The following is a 9644-nucleotide window of genomic DNA, read 5'->3' on the forward strand; positions in this document are numbered from 1 at the left end:
TTTAAACAAAACTCATCGAAACATCTTTGTGTGAAATAGAAATAATGGATTGCATACAGGATATAAGAAACATGTGTATGGAGATAGAAAAGAAACAACATATGCAGAGGTAGGTGAAGAAGACATACATCATCATTATCATATATATATATATATATATATATATCAAAGATAAGAACAATGTATGCAAACATGATCACAAGACCGGTGTACAAGAAGAAGGAGGTAAACACTCCCTCTAACAAGATGAAACACATCTCCCCCTTACAGAGGCATGTATTTCTCCACCTAACATGTAGAATCTTAAAAAATGAAACCACAAAGTCTCCATAAATTCTCTCTCTTTTTGTCACAATTGATAAAGGGTACAAGAAGCTAAAAAGTTTCACCCAAGAGACATAAAAATGATCAAGGATGATCAAGGGGGCACAAGAAATCCATATAAATGCACGAATGTAATGAAATAAGATGCTACTAATGACAAGATAATAGAAAGATGCAAAACATGTGAAAAACAAATTTCTCAACAAGAAAAAATGTCATGCTCATAGATTCAAAACACACACACACACACACATTAAACAAGTTTAACCAATTTTATATTTTAAAAACAAGTTAAGACAGTTTAGAGAGTATACATTAACTCATGTATTCCTTGTGATGGCCAAATCACATTGTATCTGTACATGTATCAAGAGTAGTGTTAGGGTACTTTTTTTTACACCTAATTTTATTTGAGTACCAACTATTTATTTTCAAAAGCCACTATTAAGTTATAGAGTTTTCCCAAATATATGTATGTATATATATATATATATATATTTGCTCTATTATTATGTTAATCACAAATGTTTCATATCTCATTATCTAAATTGGGTTATAATATAAAATATCACGAAAAAGCTCAAAAACTCATATTTTATCCAATTTTATTATCATTATTTAGCTAATCCTAAAACCAGCCCTAAAAACCCAATTCACATTAATAATATCAAAGCCCAATTCTCATTGGCAATACCAAAACCCAGTTCTCGCTAGCAATATTTAAAACTCAATTTTCATTGGCAACATCAAAGCTCAATTCTCATTGGCAATATCAAAGCCCATTTCTCATTGGCAATATCAAAAGTCCAACTTACGTTGGCCCTATTAAAAACCCAAGCTAACTACTTGGCACTATTCTATCAAAAGCCCAAGGTTATTAATACATGGCAAAATACTATATCATAATTATTTCACTTAAAAGTCCAATAATGAACAATACTTTAGATTCTTAAACATATTACTATAATATTACAAGCTCATAGAATTTATGAATTATCTATTCTCAAAACCCATGGCAATCATCTTATAAAATCCCATGGAAAGTTATGATTATTAGACCCATGACATTTATTTATTTCATATTATAAACTCATGTTCGCTATCTATCTTACATCACAACATTCATAATATTTATTATCAAAACTCATGGTAATTATTCATCCTACATGTCCATTATGATTATCTATAAAGAAACTAATGAGAACATCACATTATTCCATTATAGTGGTTGTTACCATATTTATTTAAAACCCATGGTAAATATTATTCTCAAGAACAATATTAGAGGTCATTATTTAAAAAGTCCTAAAGAAAATATCATTTACAAAGTAATCCATAGTAAAAATTATGAGAAACTATACAAGTTGTTATTTAAAGCCCATGGGAATTAATACCCAAAATCTATCATAAATATTTATTAAAGCTCACAAATTCATTTTATTTCTACTAATAACTAAAGTCCATGAGGAGTAAAAAACCTATGGCAAAGCATGTCTTTAATGCCCATTTTGTAGGCCCAAGAATCTCATGAAGTAGGGAACAAGCCCAAGCAAAGAAAGGGCTATGTGGCCCAACTAAAAGTACTAAAATGGAGCCAAGTTCTAGCCTAAAAAGGTCCCCAGCAAGAGGCTTGAAAGTGGGCAACTAGCCCTTATTCATCCCTAACCAAAAAACAACTAGAGACTCCTACAAGAGAACCAAACCTTTGAGGATGAACTAGGGGCTGTCTCATCAGTTTTCCGCCACCCTCAACCTGACATGAATAGTGCCCAAGGGCTGCCATATCAGCTGAAGTCTGAAGGATAATGGAACTCCATCATCTTCCTCAAGACTATACCTCTAGCAAAAGGAGAGCTAAAACCAAGTTATCCAAACCTTAACAAATTGATGCTATAAATGTTAAAAACGTTTAGACATAATTTATGTGCCAAGCTCATGAATCCTAAAAGGAAAAATTTGGAAACATGTGGTTTAGAGGGCATAAAAGGATCTCTAGCTGAACCCCCTGAAGTGGACTTAGAGTTTGACACCTAGCTTGGGGTGTTGAATCTTACTTCTTGGGGGACCAAATCTCAGTTACAACATTAGGATTCGTTCCTAATACATGCCTCAATCCCATTGATTAGGCTTAGTCCTAGAAACCCTAGCATTTAATGCAAAGCACTCTAAAATCCCATCATTACCCAAAGAGGTAAGGCAACCCCTAAAGTATATCTCCTACTTCTGACCAAAAATCTCAATTAGATTAACCTTGATTCATTACCTCTGAGTAGTCTTACATTTTTGGATTCTTGTTAATTAATGCTTCTCTAAAACACCATTATAAAAAGATGAACACCTCAGTCCACTGGAGGACAGCTACCCTCTCTGAAACTCTTGGTTTGTTTACTACTTTGCTCATGGTTTAACTTCCCTCAAGCTCACCACTCATCATCTTTAGTCCACACTCATCTAATCTTAGAAACTCTTTTCCCCTTTTCACACAATGTCTCTCAACTAGTCATAAACAGCCCATCACTTACAAAAAGCCTTAACCTCAGTGTAAATTCCATTCCACTCACTCAAAACAACCCACATTACCTCATTCATGCCTTATGCACACACACACCTACCAAAATCTTAGTTTAATACTTGCTGCACTGAGCTAGAATCTCTCTCTCCCTCCATTCCATCCTATTTTTCCAATTTTATTTGTAACTATGGAGCTTTTAATCTTTGTTTTTTATTATTGTGATGAAGGCCATAATGTTCTGGATACTATGGAAGTTTTCTCTTATGTTAACTTAATAATAATAAAGAAAACATATGATTTTTTCCATGTAAACACACTTATTAATCTGGAATTATCTTATCACTGAAGATAATACCATATCGCTAGAAGACTGATTTGAACTATGATGCTATAAAAGGACTAATAATATAACAAACTAACAACAGTAACGTGTTTATTATGCTTTATTTTTGTTTTCTTGTTAGGGTGTAGCCTTTATCTCTTGCTTAGGCAGACTTACACAATACTAAAAACCTTTGGGCTTTATTTCAAGGGTCCATCGTCGAGTTTCGGCTTGGCTACCCCATATTCTATTTGGGAACATTAAAATTTTCCCCTCAATAAGTAAGTGTCTACATGTTATGTGTGAAAAATATCGTAAGATTGCATAAGTGTCTACATGTTATAATGATTTGAAATATGAGAAAATTACTTTAACTCACACACGATCATAACTATTTGATGGAGACTATCACTTTCGAGGTACATTCTATAACTCTCACATTTCCTAGAATACACGCTTGCAATCATATATAAAGCATTTTGATATTTTTGCTTTTATTTTCTTTGCATATTTTTCTTTTAAAGCAAATCATGCATGGACATATAAGAGATAGAAAAGAAATACTCAATGATTTTAAGCCTTTGACATTCCAATTTTACTATGCTGAAGCACACAAATGTCATTTAATGATTGGTGGGCAATAGTGATGTGACGATTATTTATGCATTTTTCTTAGAATTTTCTAGTCCTTCCTATCAAAAAGAATGATACGAGTGTTAAGTACAAGAGATTACTTAATATTACTCATCACAAACACGAACCACAAAACTCACTTGCTTAAGTGTGCATAAGCATAGTTGTGCATAGAGATGCTCATCTAAGTTACAAAAGATACAAAATTTAGAAAATTTTGTTTCAATGGCCATCCAGGGTACACAAGTACCACTGTACACAAACACACACTGTTTTTATATTTTTCTCTTTTATATTGAAAACCAACAAAATAAAGACTAAACAACCAAACAAAAATAGACAAACAATATGAAAGCATGAAAGAAAGATGCATATGCATGACGGCATGATAGAAAGGTGCAGATGCATGAAAGCATAATTCCAAAAACAGATAAGAAATTAAACAACCAAAAGCAAATAAGAAATCAAGCAAAGAGAGTCCTACTTTAGATAGAAAGGATTAAAGTATAGGACAGACAAAAAGACAATTAAGTCATATGCTCTTTTCTCACCCATACAGCATGAGTCTTTGGCCGTGAAGATGAAAAGACACATGTCCTAGTATGTCTACTAAGCCGTGAAGATGAAAAGGCACGTGTCCTAATATGTCTACTAAAAGACATAGAAGAATTAAAATTCTCCTGAAATTGAGTTAAAAAGTTCAAAACTTTTAATAACTCTCCAAACAAAGGTATTGGTCCTTAAAAGGAAACTTGTGACCGTTTGGACACTTGCTTTTAAGGATACAACTTAAAGCACTTAGGACGAATGTGTCCAGAAACACCACAATGATGACAAACATAAGGTCTACCAAAAGATTTAAAATTAACCAAATCAGTTTTGGATTTCATACCTTTATCACCATTCTCAGTTTGGAGCACAAAGACAGTCTTTGATCTAGAAGCTGTGGAAGAGGAGGGGCCAGAAGAGACAGCAGATTCTAAGCCAGTCTTATCAGAACTAGGCTTTTGAGTACTCAAAACCTCATCAAGCTTTGCACTAAACATCCTCTCTATTTGAGTTCTAGCTTAACTAAACTCTACCTCAAGATTCTTGACATTCTCTTCCAATGAGGTGTTTTTCATAACAAGAGTCTCAACTAACCTTGTAGTCTCATCTAGTTTGACTAACAGGTCAGCATTTTCAGTTTTTACCTCATTAAGCTCTTTTCTACAAAAATAAGAAGTCTTTTTCAGATTTTATAAATTCAGTGCATAATTTATCGTAGGCTTCTTGAAGGGTCAACTTCTTGAGTACTTCATTATTATAAGAATTCTTACTGTCATTAACACTCTCCACAATCACCTTATCGGTTGAGGCAGTAAAGGCCATAACATGACTACATTCATCCACATACTCATCAAAAGAGTCATTCTCAGTATCACTCCAAGTAGCAACCAACCCTTTATGTTTTGACTCCTTGGTCTTTTCCTTCACAAGGTAGTTTGGGCACTCTATCCTCATATAACCAAAACCTTTATACTCATGGCATTGGATGAGGGGTTTCTCATTCTTGCCCTTCCTTGATGATTTTAATTTCCTAAGAGGTTTGCTGTTATCCTTTTTCCTAAATTGAAGAAGCTTGATAATCTCATCAGTTATGAAGGTTAGATCCTCATCCTCATCATCATCTTCATCTTCATCTTCACTTTCATCTTCATCTTCAAAGTCCTCAATCTCTTCCTCTATACCCTTAAAAGCCAAGTTTTTACTATTTTCACATTTTCCCATTAAGTCTAATCCTATCTCATAGGTTTGAAGGTTCTCTACAAGCTCAGTTAAAGGAATTTGATCAATGAAAACCTTTGCTTCTTCAATGGTAGTGATCTTGGCATAGAATCTTTCAGGTAAGGACTTAAGGATTTTCCTAACAATTTTGGATTCTACTATAGATTATCCAAAGTTGAAGGCAAAATTCACAATATTCTTGAGTTTAGCATAGAACTTATCAAATGTCTCATTCATCCTTGGTACCTTCATAGGTGGTCTCAAATGTCTCATCCATCCTTATTTCTTGAAAACTACTAGTGAATCTTTGAAGTTTCACAGTCTTTACTGCCTTGGTACCTTCATAAGTGGTCTCAGGAATGGTCCATGCTTCCTTAGCAACTTCCGTGGATAATATTTTCTTGAATTTCTCATTGCTCACCCCCACAAAACAAAGCATTCAAGGCCTTACGATTGAAATTTTCTGCTATGATTGTTGCATCATCCCAACCCACTAGTGCTTTCTTTCGCTTAATCCAGCCAACTTTAACAGCTTGCCATACTTGTTTTCACCTAGAGCCTGCAAAAAAAATTTCATACAACTTTCCAGTACGCATAATTAGTTTCATCAAATAAAGGAGGAATTAAAAGAGATTGTCCACGATCCATGACAACAGGGGTCAAGGATCACACTCAGGAAATTAATCCAATTAGAGTGTTCCCGTTCTGATACTACTTGTTGAGAAATTTAGACCCCGGTTGATAGAATTAATAAGTTTTAAACCCAAGTTGTTAATTAGATTTATTATGAATAAAACTTGCTAAAACAAACTAACATCAATATCATGTAGTGAAAAAATAAATAAGACATGATATGATGAACTAGGAAAATCAATGAAACAAACTAATTTCATAGTAAAAAACCTGGGGGGAGACCTTCACGAAAAGTAATTCACTATAGTAAAGAGAAGTTCTAGATCTAGTACAAAACCTTTGTCCCTAGACTCTTCAATTCCTGTAGATGAACTTACAGCAAAAACCTTCTACCGTTTTAGAACTTCTGAACTCTTCAATATATGAATGCCACCCTTTTGCACGGATCATAGTACGTGACTAACCAATGATGCACGGCTCCTAGTACGTGACTAACACACCAACTTGAAGAAGATGTTGACTGCAAAGTTCTTCACTTCATCAACAATGAAAATCAAGAAGCACTTAGTTACAAAACCCTAAGGCGCAAGAACGCAGTAGCTTCTTTTAGAGAGAATAAGGCATCAGTCACCTTTTACATATGTCCTCCTTGTATTCTCTTATGTGACGGCTTTTAAAATAAGCCTTATATACGTCTAGGGTTGTGAGAAAAGAAATCCTACACAAATATAAAAGTATGGGCCGAAAATCAAATCTGAAAATCTGAATTTCGTAATTCTTGATAGATACCTCGATAGATAGCTATCTATTGAGACCTGTTGTGAGCTATCAACAGGTGTTGAGAAGCTATCGAGCCTATTTGTTACAAGCTATCGAGGGGACAAAAAGTTGCTCAATCGATCGACCTAGCTATCGAGAGGTATTAAGATTGCAATAAAAAGAAGTTGAAGAGCTCGATAGATAGCCTAGCTGTCAAGAGATGTCGAGCAGTTATCGAGCTTTAAAAAATTAGCACTTCTTCACTCCTTTCTTAGACAGATTTGCATGGCTTCAATACTAGACTTGAACTCTTATTCCTTGAAGTATTAAATACATTCTAGGTCTACCCAATTACAAGTAAAGTGCGTTTTATCAAAGGATTAGCCAATTACATAAAATAGTGACATATGTTCCTAACATTGAATCACATATGTCTTAACACTTAGAATAAACTACTATGATTAAATATAAATATGATTGCCTTAACTAATCTCTTTTTTAAGTCTTAACTATTAAAAAGAGGAGTGACATGTCAATAATATTTTCACAATAAATTATAGATTGGTTCTAATTTGAACATATCATTGAAATTACTTTTTTATCCACTAATAACATCCTACCATTTAAGATTGATTATTTTTAGCGAATCTACACTATTTGTCCTTCAAGTTTGCCTAATAAGCACTATTGGTCTCTCAAGTTTAAAATGAGTGCTATTGGTCCCTTAAATTTAAAAAATAAATGCAATTGGTCCTTCTATTTACCGCAATTAGTTTAAGCGCCTATGTGGCTAGCGAAGAAATGACTTTTTTACCCACCAATAACATCTTACCACTTAAGATCGATTATTTTTGGCAAAACTACACTATTAGTCCTTCAAGTTTGCCTAATAAGCACTATTGGTCTCTCAAGTTTAAAATAAGTGTTATTGGTCCCTTAAAAAATAAATGCAATTGGTCCTTCTATTAACCGCAATTAGTTTAAGCACCTATGTGGCTAACGAAGAAATGATGTGACAAATTTTGACTGACATGGCATCAAATTTAATATTAAAAAATTGAAACCCAAATCTAACTCATTAAAAAAAAAAAAAAAATCAATCCATTAGAAGCCAAACCATTTCAAACATTCCAGATCAAACTCAAAATTGCTAACACTCCTTGCTTTGTTCAAATTCTGGTGGACTGAAACTTTCAAATGTGGTTTTGTTAAAATTCCTAACCCTAATCATTGCTTTGTTTGAATTGACTTCGTTACTATTTGAGGAGGTGGTACTGCCTTATTATTTCCTTAAAATATTAAATAATGAGTTGCCAACGTCATTTTGGCTTGATCTCGGTAGTGGCAGAGTAAGCCAAATGATACTAGTGGCCCTAAATAAAGCAGATCGGTATTTTGGGTAGGCAAAGCAAATCTCATATTAGGGCTAGCATTTTTGAGTTTGATTGGGGAATACTCATTTGTTAAAGGGTCAATTCGAAATGGGTTGGCTTTTTTTAAGGCAATGGTTAACAATCCATTTTAGGAAAGTTTTGACATAACTTTTACGGTAAATGAAAAAAACTGTCAAAATCCGTTAGTTTAAGTTGACGAGGATATGGAGTAGGGGACAGCTGATATGGGTAAAATTGTAATAGTAATATTCATCCTTGCAAAGGTATAAAGTGACCCTTCTAATAGACCCGACAGGATTCATTGGCAAATAACAACAGTATGATGTCTACAAAGGTCAACTGGTGGAAGATGGAAAGCTGACGTCACTAAGCTGAAAGAGATACACGAGACTGACGATTTTGACATAAACTTGACTTGGCCACCACGCATGTGTATATAAGGAAATGTCTTGTACCGCACGCTTAGTATTAGTCTCTTACAAGAAAAGATTTCGCAATCTGCACTTATAAGAAATTCCTATAAGGAAAAGACTTCTAACCCAAGGAAGAGATGTCAACCCTCTACTACTATAAAAGCCCTAATACCCTCACAAACCAAGGTACACATAATTCACCCTAACTCTGGCACTCTAGAGTTGTAAGAAGTTCTAACTTGACATTCGGAGGGTATTTGGCCGGCACCATTCCGGTGCTCTCTGTAAGGTATTCTCTTTTTATTGTGCAGGTTTGTTAGAGCATTAAGGACCGTCTGACTTACTGGTGGTTTTTTTGGCATCATAAAAAAAAAAAATATATATATATATATATATATAAAACCACGTGAATATCCTTTAACTACACTCTATTGTTTTTCTTTTTTTCATTTTTTTTATAGAAAAAATAATAGTAAAACTACATTATTGGTCCTTCAAATTTAAAATGAGCATCATTGTAACCTTCCGTTGAAAAAGTTGCATTTTTTTTTTTTTGAGAAAAAAATTGCATTATTTTAATGATGAGAGTAGATTAACAATGTTATTTTTCTTCTCTTCTTTGACATTTTACATTTTTTTTTAATGGGACCTTGACATTTTACTTGAATTATATATATATATATATATAATATCCACTTGAACATCCTTTAACTACACTCTATATTGTTTTCCTTTTTTTTTTTAATAGAATAAATAATGGCAAAACTACATTATTAGTCTCTCAAGTTTGCCCAATAAGTACTAGGTAAATGCTAACTGATGCCCCTAAGGCAATAGTTAACAATCTATTTAATGACAATTTTTATGGGAAAAGAAAAAAATTTAAT

Source organism: Quercus suber, unplaced genomic scaffold (genome assembly GCF_002906115.3).
Source record: "Quercus suber isolate HL8 unplaced genomic scaffold, Cork oak 2.0 scaffold_130, whole genome shotgun sequence".
Classification (NCBI taxonomy): domain Eukaryota; kingdom Viridiplantae; phylum Streptophyta; class Magnoliopsida; order Fagales; family Fagaceae; genus Quercus; species Quercus suber.